The 13605-nt window shown below is 45.3% G+C and overlaps 1 protein-coding gene across 1 annotated transcript in view; it reads left to right on the top strand.

Annotated features, from left to right (window-relative positions):
• Positions 1 to 1247: 1247 nt before the first annotated feature.
• The window catches only part of GRAP2 (GRB2 related adaptor protein 2), a 101107-nt gene continuing 88749 nt past the window's right edge, over positions 1248 to 13605 (top strand). Inside the window, exons 1-2 of the mRNA XM_085048710.1 lie at positions 1248 to 1476; positions 1896 to 1958. The gene's annotated coding sequence lies outside the window, so the exon portion shown is untranslated. The remainder of the gene's footprint in view (positions 1477 to 1895; positions 1959 to 13605) is intronic.

Raw genomic sequence — 13605 nt, 5'->3', positions numbered from 1 at the left:
TGGGCAAACAACCCACATACACCTACAGCACAGCTCCACAGAGAGAAGGTGGGTTCTTTCCTCCACTGAGTTCACAGCTCATGCCCAGCAGGACCCTCTGTCAGGCCCCATCTGACTTCTCTAAAAAGCTCCTCTTCTGTCTGGGCTGACACTCAGGAAGGGAGGACAGACACAGCAGGCACAAGTGTGCCAGAAGTGTACACTCATTATTTTAAAAAACCAAAACAAAACTGTTTTGACCAGCAGCATCTGAAGCAAGCTGCTATTTCTCTTTTCATTGTGGACAGTGGGCTTCCAGGGCTCAGGTACCTCCAGGGCAGGGGCAGGAGATGCTCATAGTGTGAAGGGGCCACATTTGGATCTCCTGAACATCCCAGAAGTCCATGTCAGCAAGGGCTCCCTACTGCAGAGGGAAGGACAAGCAAGACTCTGGCCAGGGCACACACAGGCTTGGACAGGCAATGAGCTCTCTCTCCCTCCTGCAGAAGCTTGTGTGAGAAGGGAGATTTCTCCCTCACACTGGCTGAGCTTTGAACTGTGTACTAATAATGACACAAGGAGGAGAAGAAGTAAAGATTGACAGCCATGAGAGATTTCTGCTGCTGTTTAGGACAGACCTTTCTCTATCTCTTCTTCTGTCTTTCCATTTATTCTGCCACATCCCCCTTTTTCCTTCCTCCACCCCTAAACCCTTCCCCCAAACCCAGTTCTCCTCTCCCTTTTGTCCTAGTTCTCCTTGCCTTTTTAGTGAGTGAGGAATGAAATAAAACTCTGTGGAGACAAACCCAAGTACTAGATTCTCCCTTGCCTCCCTGGCTAGGATATTGATGAAGTTAGCAAAGAGACGTCTCCTCAGGATGCTGCATTTATTTTATTATTTAGTCCAGTGTGCACCAGGTCAGGATCTTGGGAGCATCCTTAGAGCCACATGCATGCTTGCAATACAAGATTTCACTGTGAAGTTCCAGAGGCTGGATATACCAGATATTCCAGAACCAGATACCCAGGCACCTGCCCTCTGAAGTGACAGAAACCACCCTCAGGCACTGCCCCACACAAAGGAAAGGTGGGCTCTGACCAGCACCAAGGGCTCCCAGTCACTCAGATGAGGCCCACCTGGGAACAGTAAGAATGAGAGGATATTACATACCAGCCTCAGGTGTTTGCATTCAGCCTGCAATGAAGGAGCCTGAGAAGCAAATTAAAGAAGGAGGAATGGAGGGAAAGGTTTCTCTGCTTTACAGTGTGCTTGGCTGGGGCTGTCCCTTGGTGCTGCTGTATTGTATCTGTGCCATCAGAGTAAATAAGCCTCCTCTTGTAAATGCTGACCTCAAGCTGTGTAGTAAATTCTGGTGCCAGCCAAACCTGCATTCGGTTGCTTGCAGTGGTGTGTTCTTCTCAGTATGATGCTGGTGCATTGCTTTCACCACAAGCACCAAAAGCTGTGAGGTGCTTTCTTTTGGGACTCAATTCCAGGTACAGTGCAGCACCTGGCCAAATTTTTTTATTACTTGTTCTCACTCCTTGCACTGCAAAAGCAGCAAAGCTTCCTGTTATGTTTTTTGCCATTTTTTACTTGAGAGCTGACTTAATCTTTATGTTTTCCTTTCTCTGTTAATCTCAGGATTAAGAAAAAGCTGTGAAAGTATGATTTGAGCTTTTAGAAATATTTTCTGCTTTAAAATTAAAAAAAAATTGACCTGCAATGAGCAATCCTTTTTATTTAGAACTGACTTAATGAATTTCCACTGAAGATGGGCATGTTGGGCATTAATATATGTATAATTATGCAAAACTACTGTTATGCCTCTAATGAAAATTAGATTCTACCACCGAGGCTGTGTTTGGCGATAGTGTATATCTTCATTTGTGCTATATTTATTCTTTTTTCCTAGCTGCATGACCTAGGATTACAGTTGCCATGGCGATAAGACAGTTAGTGAAGGAAGGAGTGAAAGGTAAGTTTGTGTGTCTGCCTGTGCTGCGGGGGTGGCGGGGGGGCTGGCAATATCCGTCCCCTGTGCTGCGTCTGCCTCCTGCTATTGCTGCCACTGAAAAGCTCGATTGCACAAGTTATGGTATTTTCTCAGTATCTCAGGGATGGCTGCTCAAGCAGCAGAGCAAATTGGTTTCTTTTCTTTTTTTTTTCTCCCTTCCCAGCAGTGTATGTGCATAACCAGGCCATGGGATTGCTGTGCTGGGACTGTGTTTTAGTGGGGTGAGGGAAGCTGATCCTTTTTGTGCGTCTTTGCCCCTGACCTTGCAGGGGTTTAGGTGGGATGCTGGGGCTACTGGGGCCCAGAGTAAAACCCTCCAACTACTCCTCTCTATTTGTTGACCTGTGTTTGTGATTTTGTGTGCCCTGGGCTTGGAGCTGGAGGTGCTGAGCAGATTTAAAAGATGTGCAGCTGTGGTGAATATGGCAGTGCTGGGTTAACAGCTGATCCCCATGACCTTAAAGGGTTTTTCCAACCTAAGTGACTCTGTGGTTCTGTGAGTGGCAGCTTTGTCCCCCTTTGTCTGAGTTACATTAGCAGCCTTTCTGTTGGGGTTTGCTTTGTGGTGCTTGCTGCAGGAGACAGAGCATTCCTCAAACCCTTCCAGAGCCAGTGCCACCTGCAGACCTGAACAACAAGCTCAAGAGTGAAGGGGTTCTTTCAATAAATTATTGAAAGTGGAGGAAAGTCTGTCCTTGGTGCTGCTTTCTTTGTTGACAAGGAACATACATAGTCATGTTTCCCTGAGCACAGCTGCCCAAACCTCTGTGTCTCTTTCAGCCTTAGCTTGCCACGTCTCGCTTGGAAGTGCTTCCCTGGTTTCCTGCCTGCCTCTCCTATCCTGCTCTCCCTGTCTGTCTCTGCACCCCTCCATCAAAACTGCCATCACCATTTGCTTTAAGCTTCTAGTGGAAATGCTTACCATGGAAACTCAGGCTGACCTTTGGTGATTGCAAGACTGATTCAGGTAGGTTTTTTTGGTTTTGGTTTTTTTTGGTTTTTTTTTTTTCAATTTTCTATTCCAAAATAGCTGAACAGCTGCTTTTTCTCTTTTCTCCTGAAAGAACAATGGCTGCCATCTCTAACAACTTTAAAACTTTTCACCTGATCCTCCCAGTAGCAATGCCTTAGACACTCTGTGAAGCTCTGGGTCATGTTCTTCTCTCGGAAACATTGTGAATTAACATATTAAGGGCTAGTGAGTAAGTCTCAGGCTCCCACCAATTGGTTTCCGTAGCCTTGAATATCTCCTTGGACTTGCTAAACTTTTAATTAGGTATAGATTTCCCCCCAGAGGTCTTACAATTTTGTTTAACAAAAGACAAAAGTGTTTTTAAAGAGTCTCTCTTCTCCTGCCCTGCTTTGCATTTTTCCCCAAGTGAACTCTGCCTGTTTGCAAATTATCAACAGTGCAACCACCTTAATGCAGGCAGACAGTGCTCTCTCATTCTCTTGGACAGGGATAAGGAAAATGAGCTGTCTGACAGGGACAATCCTGTGCTTGTACTGCTCTGTCCCCTTGAGGAAAACTCTTCCAAGCCACTGAACTTTGCTGGGGTTCTCTTCATGCACAGTCACCCTCATCCACAGCAATCAGCATCCATCAGTGCCTGCACAAAGTGCCTGTGCTCACACAGGACTCCACAGCTGGGGGAGAAGGTGGAAAAACTTTTTGCTGATTAGAGAGCAGGGGGAGTTCTTGTCAGTCTTAAGGTAAGGGTGGGAGTTTGAAGAATCTGTATTTCAGCCTGTTGGAGAATTGTTGCCACCTTCTCATGGGGGAGAAGATATCCTTGAGGCTAATGCTCTTCTAGCTCAAAAGTTGGGGAGAAGCTGATGTCCCTGCTCCTCCAGCAGGAGTCTTTCTTCCTTCCAAACCCCAAACACCACAGAGCTGAGGGCAGAACAAACCTGTGGGACTGCTTAGCTAAGTAAACTCAGTTGCATCTTCTCCAAACCACAGGGCTCAGCAGAGCAGGCTCCCCAGCTTTCCCCTTGAGGACTGTTATAAAGTGATGTTAAATGTAGCCTGGAGATCAAGAGTGTGATTCTGTGTGCACAACCTGAAAAGACAAAAACCAATAGAGCTGTACAAGGGGATCTGCAGCTCAGACAGAAGAGAATGAGCAAAACAAGTTCTCTCTCCCCTTCCTGAGATGGGGAAAATATCTCTTTCTCGTGGGAATCCATCCTGGCTAAGTCTTGCTTTAGCTGTGTTGTATCTCAAGATGCATTTGCACAATAGGTACAAGGCTCTGCAAGTGGAGAAAGCAGTAATGAGGGATGATGGTTCATCTGGCTTGGAGGTGCCAGTGAGGTTAAATCAGCCTCCACCCTGCATCAAAACTGCTTCTTCAGTAAAGACTTGGTCATTCTCATAGGACACTCCCTTCTGAGGGGAACAGGATCATAGAAGGCCCCATATGCAGACTGGACACACTTCTTAGGGAAGTCTGCTGCATTCCTGGGGCCCAGGTTAAAGATGAGAAGAAAAAAAAGCTTCCTACCCTGATATAGCCCTTGGATTTTCATCCATTATTGATTTTTCAGGTAGGCAGCAATCAAGTTCCAAATCCAAGAGCAGTCAAGAGAGACTTTGGGGCCTTGGGATGACTGGTTAAGGGATCAGGAGCATGAACAGTGTTCTCCTCTATCCTTCCAGTTGCAGGGAATGATGAGGAAAGAAACAAGAAAAGCCAGCAGATCCATACCTGACTACAAGCCTGCTGTCACAGGCAGAATTTTGGGATTTTGATCATGGATCAGTTTATACAATGACAGGCCTGCTGGTGGTAGACACAGTACACCTGACTCGTAAGGGGGAAAGGAACTTTGCGCAGGAGTTAATCAGACTTGTGTAAACAGATTTAAAACTACCTTAATGATGGTGACAGTAGGGTTGGATGTTGATGGGTCAGAAACAAGGGGAAGGCCAAGAAGCCAAATAACTGCTATTTGTGCCTTGGATTTTTGCTTTGTTGAGTAAAAAAATTGGTGGATGGCCAACCCCAAAGCATGGCTGGTGAATAGAGTTAGATACAGCTGGTGGCCAGTCACCAGTGGTGCTCCACAGGGCTCAGTAGTGAAGCCAACCTGATTAAAATCTTCACCAGTGATCTGGATGAGGGGATTGACTGCTCCCTCAGTCAGACTGCAGACAACACAAAGCTGGGCAGGAGTGTTGACCTGCTTGAGGGAAGAAAGTGCTAGAGCAGGATCTGGGCAGGCTGGAGAAAAGGAGGCTCAGGAGAGATCTTGTTGCTTTCTACAGCTACCTGAAAGGAGATCATAGCAAGATGGGGGTTGGTCTCCCAAGTAAAAAGTGACAAGAGGAAATGGCCTCAAATTGTGCCAGGGAAGGGGTAGATAGAAAATGAGGATAAATTTTGTCACCAAGAGGATTGTGAAGCACTGGAACAGGCTGTCTGGGGAAATGGGTTGAGTCACCATCCTGGAGGTATTTAAGAGACATGTAGATGTGGCACTTGGGGACATGTTTTAGTGGTGGACTTGGCAGTGCTACATTAACAATTGGATTTGATGATCTTAGAGATCTTTTCCAACCTAATTGATTCTGTGATCTCAGCTAGGAGGTGAAGCTTGCCAAGCCATGGTTCTCTTGCAGCCAATGTCTAAGGTGAAGGTGAATATCCAGTAAAGGCAGATTTATTGCATGACCCCTGGGGTTTCTGGTTAATACATCAGGTTGCCTTCTAGTAGGGAAATGTCAGAGGGTAAGTCCTTAGAGGGGAAACCATTAAGCCTCTTAGGCTTACTTATGCTGTGGGTCCAGCCCAGGTCAGCAGTATAACAAGTCATCAACACTTAACTTAGATTTGGCAATGGTCTAACAGCTTTGGGCTTCGGTTTAGATCTGTCAGTGCCAGGTCAGAAAAATCAATACAGTATTAAGCAGCATCTTCATCAGCTTCTGACTTTTGTGACCTTCCTTAGCCTTCTGCAGGTCAGTTCTGAGGTGGGTGAGGTGTGTGTGTATGTACACACAACTTTGCAGTGCCTCAGCCAGTTGGGTATAAACAGAGGGCTGGAGGCAGCCTGGGTGCTGTCAGGCTCTGCTGAAAAAAAATCCCAACAGATAATTTCCTGATTTCTTCTCCTTCTGTAAAGATTCAAAATAAGCTGTTAAAAGGGAGCAGCTGCAGTGGATGAATCCTGAGTTGTCATTGTCTTTTTGGGAGGACAGGCTAGTCAGCTCTCAGATATCCTTCCCCTCTCTCCAGCCCCCTGCCACCTCCGTGTGCTGTATCCTCATGCTGCAGGGGTTCCATAAAGAGCTTACAGACAGGGATGCAGCAAGCATATGCTGTGCCTGTAATCCCAAATGAACTAGTCAGGTGCATAGGGACAGGAGCTGTTACCAGGGTAGGAGCAGTTGGGCTGATGCAAGGTGTTCGTGGGGAGGAATTGTGTTGCCATCACAGATTTGGTCTCTTGGAGGGAGGAGTGGGCAATGGGGTCAGAAGAGGAGATTGCCTAACTTTTCCATCTTTAGACATCAATGCAGCAGCATGGCTTTGTCACAGTCCTTGTGTTCAGCTCACACTAGTGCCATCAAATGCACGCAGGCCACACTGAGGGCCAACAGGTAGCCAGGAGCTCTGTGGATGGAGCTGTGAGGGTCCTGTGTGCTTGTCAGAGACATGAGAGAGCTGGCAAATTCTCCTCATTGCAGGACAGAAGGAAATAGTGACATGTGGGAGGATGCAGCTGGCTGATGAATTGACCACCTGCAGTGTTTACAGGCAGGTTAGCAGCCACAGACCATATCAAAGCGGTGGCAGCTTGAGGCGTGGAGGTGTTTTGGCATTTTGTTTTGTTTATTTCAAGAGCCCTGTGATGTCCCTTTGCATCAGATGCCTGTACACACAGGTTGTCCCAGGTCACCACACTTCTTCTTAGGCTGTTCTGGGCTAGCAGGGATGTGATGTCTCCTCACCCTCATGGAATGATGGGGGAGTATGTGGTGTTTGAGAGCTGCAGTGAGTTGTCAGGAAGGACAGACAGATACTGCTGCATTTCTTCTCAGCATCACTGCATGGTTGTTCTCTCCTGGTGTTGCAGACAGGCTGCAGGGGAGCTCTCCCTTGAGCATGGGAGGGATGGAGGGCAGGCAGGTGAGTGGGTGATTGGAAGCAGCAGGGACATGGGGAGCAGCGGTGGGGTCCAGATTTTTACACATAGCTATTGTGAATGTGGCATTAGAGAAGTATCACAAATCTTTAAGGCATTCCTGTTGCTGATAACTTGCTTTTGCTTGTTGCCTGTACTTGCTTTTGCATTCCTACTCCTTCTTAGCTGGCAGGAAAGAAGCAGCTGAAACATCTTAACCTGTTGACTTTTTATAGTGCATCCTTTTTCCTTATGGGGAGAGATGGGAAGAAGAAAGTGATGCAGGAGGGACAGATGGAAAATAGGGACTGTAGTCAGCTTTAGTCCACTTAAAATAGCACTTTACCAGCTAGGGCAACTGCTGTGGCTGTGTTGTATACCATGGATTTGTTTGTGATTTGAAGCACAGAGATCACTTTGAGTGCTGCTTTGTTTTTAAAAATCAGAGTAAAGTTAAATCCACGTGAAAGATGGAGAGCCTTTCTTATCCCCAAAAATCAAGGGAGAGAGCTCAGAACAGTCTACCCTGCAATGTGGTAATGTACCCTGTAACCCTTATACTCACTGCTAGTAAAAGTGTTTGACACCCTGAGACTCCTGCTGAAAGCAAGTAATTTGTTCTTACACATTGATGGATGTTGGGAGCATTTGCTATCTCTTTTCCTGTATCCTTTTAAAGCTCCTATTGTCTTTGCTCTTTGGCTCTTATGTCTCAGGATAAATTCTCATGGTGAGCTTTTCCAAAAGTGAGAGAGAAACAGCACTTCAGCTCTCCCTGTATCAGCCTTTTTGGCATGCCTAAAATACAGCACCTCACTCAAAGGACATCTGATTAAATTAAAAGACAGCAAGCTTGGAACCAAGCTCCAGATCATGGCTAAGTAAAAGCATGCTGTAAAACTAACTCCCTGTCCCAGCATACCACTGAAAGCAAGACCTCTGCAAGATCACTTTGTGCTGGATGTGTGAGAGCTGACTGAGAAAGTCCAGAGATTTCAGAACACATAGTATTTACTGATATTATGCTGAACCCTATGCTTCAGGTCCTCGGACAATTCCTGTTTATTAGGAGACTAACACAGAAGATCGATGCTTTTGCATCATTTACCTTCTCTGTAGCATCTGATAGTGACCACAGGGAGACCAAACTGTGTAAAGGGCTTGGCCTGGGCCAATAGCCACATGCTTTGCCAGGGACCTGCATGTCTTTTTCCCTTGCCTCCTCCTTCCTTGTGCCTGCCTGAGATGTTTACAGGAAGATGATGCAGGGCGTTGGTTGATCCATGACAAGACTGAGAGCTTCCCGTTACAGATGAGTAAGCAGCTGACAGAGTAAATGGAGATTATGAGGTTGCAACCAAGACCTCAGGTTGGACAATTTGTACATCTCCCCTTCGGGTGCAGGTTGGGGTGCCTGGGAAAGCAGAGAGGGAAAACCTATTTTGCTGGTGGAACCTTTTTTTACTGGCTCTCAGCAGCTCCCTGGGCACCAGAAACAGCTTCCATGCTGGGGTACCAGAGGCATTTCCAAGAGAAGCTAAACCCTGCCAGCTCAAAAAGCAAACCAAATAGCCTGTGCTTTGGGATAGCAGCAACTGAGGAGGGAAGGCTGGAATAAGTGAGTATCAATGGCTCCATTAGTTGGGTCCTGAAAGGTGGCTGTAATGTTGTCACACTAGTGAGGATGATGCAAGGTGGGGAAGAAGGGAGGGGAAGGGAAGTTTAGGGTGGTGAGAGCAGATATAACCTGGAGTAATGATGTGGGAAACAGAGCCTGCAGATCAGCAAGGGATTACTGCTTTATTAGCCTCTGGATTAGTGTCCCAGGGCCAGAGACTGCAGAATAGGCTGTATTGAATTATTCCTTATCAGTTGGTGCTGACTGACTCGTGTCTGTCCCAGTAAGCTCCCTGGCTGGGGAGGTATTTTCTGTGTTCGGGATGGGATGCCGTAGGAAATAGCTTGGAAAGGGATAGCTTTTAGGAACAAAAAAACCTACATGGAGATGAGAAATTATAAGAGGACTTGGAGGTGAAAGAGTCACGCAGTAGTTGTTTTTCCTTAAATTGGAAGGGCTCTCTTATATCCAGATCAAGTCTCTCAAGACATAGCTGGAGATCTCCAGTCTTTGATTGAGATAGCTTTTATTCCAGTACCTTTCCATGTTCCTATTTATTCTTCAAAGGTGAATTCAGACCAGTCAAATCTACTTTGACTGCAGGTTTAAAATGTCTGGGGATATAATTTTAACCACAGAAAACAGTCACCTTATTGATATATCTGGGAATGAGGAAGAGAAACAGACTGTGTAAAAGAAAGAGGGCAAGTATACCTGCAGCAGGCCTGTAATTGTGCTGTGAGGCTGGAGGAGGAGAGGACAGACATGAAGGTGGCAGAAAGTGATATTGCTTCAGCAGGGAATGCATCTCACTCTGAGCCAATGGAAGTTTCTCTACAGACAGGAGTGTTGTGATGAAATGCCAGCCTGGGTATCCCACTTACTTCTTGCCACTAATGATGCAACTTTCTCAGGGAAAAGGACGTGCAAAGTGATTTGCCTGGCGCACCTCTGGTTGGGAGGAAAAATGAATTATACTTTGTGTTTCTACTGTCCTACGTTTCTGCAATCTTCTCAGCCTGCTAAAAGTGTAAAGAGGCATGGGGCTACCTGTAAGAGGAGTTCTGGCTCACTCCGCTGGAGTGCAGGGATAGGCCATTAGAAGTGCAGTGCATTGTAAGAAAAAGGAAATTCCTGATGTAGGGCTATTACTCTTGCTCTGTGAAATGAATTTGAGTTCTGCAGTATCACAGGTCTCTTACTTGCATCTTTTTTTAGCCTTTATTTGCAAAGGAAAACCTCTACATGGGAACCACTTAGAGCTCAATGCACTTTGAGGCTTGAAATGGCAAATCACCAGAATTAGAGCTATAGAGCAGAGCTGACTCCCCCAGACATCCATCATCAAAGGCTTCTGAATAAAATGCTGGTCACTTGAATATGTGAAATTGGTTATGATGCAAACGTGTGAGAGCTGGGCACTTGAAGGCAGTGAGGAAAATGAAGAACCACCTAAGAGCAAGGCTCCTGCCTGTAATATGCATTTCGTGATGAAGAGTGCAACAGCAAATTTCTGTATGAGTAACAGTAATTAGCACTGTAGTTTTGGATGAGTGTGGTGGTCTGTCAGCCACCTTTGTGCAGATCTCCAAGCTTCAGAAGCTAGAGGGGGTCATGCACCTTAACTAGCTAATGTGATCCACAGCAGGAAATATAGTGCTGCCTTCTCCACACAATCACACAGGCATATGAGGGACTTCATTCCCATCACACTGTTAACCACAGTACTTAAAGTAAAAGCAACCACGTCCTGCAGCCTGACTGGCCTCTCTCTGAAACTCTGCTGAGTGCTCCTGGCCTAACAGAAGTGTCAGAAGCAGTTTCATACTGACTCTTGACAAATATTAATCTTCACCAGGCTTCAGTGATTGATGAGAATGTGGGAGACCTTTGAGGAAATGCAGATTCAGAAATGAATGTTGATCACTCACTGGGTATCACCTGGGCCCTCTCTAATGCTAGTAGAGACATTTTGCTGCCAGACATACTAGGTTTTCATTTAGAGGTAAACCCAAAGGCTGAGTCATTAGTGATGCCATGATATCTTCCACATGAGTTTGAATGCAATCCTCCATATTCCTCTAAATTTCTCCTAGAGAGAGTGGTATTCTGCTGACTTGGCATTTGCTCTGTAATTCAACTAGAACAGTTGCTTTTCATTTTCCTCTCTCTGACTTTGCAATATAATTTTATCGTGTGTGGTTTTATACAACTTAGTTCTGAAGGGAAGCCAGCTATATTTCAGTTAGATGAACGATCCCTATATAATATGCATATATGGCTGCAAAGCACTTTGGATAAAAGATGCTAAAAACCACAAGTTATTATTTTACCTTTTCCTGGGTTTTGCTTTGTAACATGTTATTTAGTAGCTTTGCTGCAGTTCTGTCTCAATGCATTGCTGAATGAGATGTTCTGAACAGTTTTGAAACTGCTGGTGTGTTTTATTAATTGCCTTTTACAGGTTGGTTTTTGGTTTTTTTGGTCTGTTTTCAAACTCCTCATTTTGCAGACATAATGAAAATAAATGTTTTAAGCTAAAGTTTTAGCCACCAAGGCAGGGAGGGAAAGAAAGCTCAGCAGAACATTTGGCCAATTTTAAGCTCAGTCTTAGGGATGATGTCACACCACAGGCTCCTCACAGTTGGGGCTTAGGGTACAGGAATAATAGTAATAACTGAAAAGGAGCACAGTGTTCCAGGAAGGACAGAATCAGCCAGTAACCCATCTGGGTCTCTGACAACTTCTCAAAGAAGGGTTTTGTATGCTGAGATTTGTTCTGACAGCAGTATTTTGAAAATGTTTAGGACCCTTGCCATCACATTTCTTTTAAGTCTGATTGCCTTATGTGACACATTCTCAGCTGCTGTAAATTGCTCCCACTTCATCACTCCAGCGACATCTCATCAGTGTAGATGGGCAAAGGATTAGCCCTCTACATCCAGACATGTTGCCTTGAGCTGGGTTGGGATCTCACCACAAGTCATTACGAGCCTGATGACAATGTGCTGAAGGGAAGACATAAGCTTATGATAGGCTGTGGTGAGGACTGACCCAGTAAGTGGAACTCATTTATTTTGGATTTATTACTAATTCCAGTTTCTCTGTATGATTTTTGTCTCAGGACACATTATCTCCTGAGACAGAAAATGTAGCTACTGAGACCTCTGTGCCACCCTTTGTAAGAATTGGGATGATATTGGTTCTGATGTTCTGGCGAGAACCAATGTGAGAAACTGCACTCATGCTTCCAAAATTCCCTTTGTAGCTACTTTTAATACTCATCTCTGCTGCTCATCATAAGGTTACTGTGTGATACTTCTGTGCTGCAGTGTTTTGTCATAACTCAGGTAGAAGACTTTCTCTGTGAAAGACCTTTTGAAATGTCCTTTGATATCCATTAGTGTGAAATGTGCCATAGAAATGTAAATTATGTCACTGGCTGTCAAGGAGGACCTGGCTTTCAAAGAGTGTCCTGCTGCATTACTGAGTGGGGTGGGGAGAGGAGGCCAGCAGGGCAAGGCAAAGGAGAAACTGGATTTTCTTTTCACTGAGAGGACTCTTTCTGGCAGAATGTCATTCAATGCACCCCTGGGACTGGAATATCTGAAAGCAAGGGCCACAGTGCTGCTCAGCCAGTGGACATGGAGAAGAACATACTGTTGCCCTTGCTCCTGTGACACTGCACAGGCAGCCACCTGTTGGGAAGGTTGTTCTCCCTGTGGATAATGATTCCCACAAGTACAGAGTAGTTTTCACTCTCTTAACTTTTACAGGCACTGTCTTACAGTTTTAGGATCTGAACTGGAAAGTCTTCCCTTCACTGGTAGCACCAGGGAGTGCAGTGCTGGGGCTCCCAGCCTGGCTTGGTAGGAATAGTCTTAGGCACACCCTCAGTCATCATGGTGGAGCTTTCCTTTGTTATTCCAGCCCAGCGTGAGCTCATCTCACTGCACACAAGAGTATCAGCACGTCTTCCGAAGAGCAAAGTGAGATTTCCAAAGGCTATCAACCTTCTGTGTAAGGGCTTTGGCTGACTTGCCCAGGTAGATTAGTTACCTCTGGTACATCTTACAGTGCCCCTGTCCAAGCCAGTGATGAGCCCACACATCTCCTGTGAAGATCCAGGGGCAGCTCACCAATGGATGGTTGGTGCTACAAAACAACCACTGAGAGCTAGAGTTTCAGAATTTTATGATTCAGTTTTTGATGCAGTTTAGTCAGTTGGCAGGTTGCAAAGTTCAGACTGGAGCATCTCTTAACCCATGCCAGAATACTCTGACTCATCTCTGTAATAAGTTTTAAAAAGACATCTGAATTTTTTCTAAATTTTATATCATCTTCATCCAGTCTGAACTCCAACCCATGATATTCACCCAAGAAGTGTTATTACTGAGCAAGCCTTTGTGTTGACAAGCTGCATCTTTCACTGAATGGTATCCTAGTCACATCCTTTCACCATATTTTAATTTTTGGCTGGCTATAGGTAAGGTGGGATAATTTGCTTCTTAGTGCTTTTTCAAGGCTCCCAGTGCAGATATCAATTTTATCAATATAAAGTGCTAGAGTCTAGAGCAAGTCTGGCCATCAAAGGGAAGGCTTTGTGAACTGAGGATATTTGCTATGTGGTCCCAGAAAATAAATCCTAATCTTCTAGGGTAGACACAGACTTCAGGCTGCATATTTCCTTAGGCTAAAGGAAATATGTTCAGGTCTTGCTAAATGGAGCATTTCCCGGTGGCATTCAGAAAGCAAAGAGTGGACTACTTTGCCTTTATATCATGTACATCTTGACCCAACCAATGCAGGCATGTCAGACAGAAAATATGCAGCTCTTTAGGCAAGAATCCTGATTCACTC

The sequence above is a fragment of the Lichenostomus cassidix genome, chromosome 1Aa, assembly GCF_008360975.1.
Source record: "Lichenostomus cassidix isolate B80296 chromosome 1Aa, HeHo_3.0, whole genome shotgun sequence".
Taxonomy (NCBI): domain Eukaryota; kingdom Metazoa; phylum Chordata; class Aves; order Passeriformes; family Meliphagidae; genus Lichenostomus; species Lichenostomus cassidix.
This window is presented reverse-complemented; position numbering and strand designations above follow the sequence as displayed.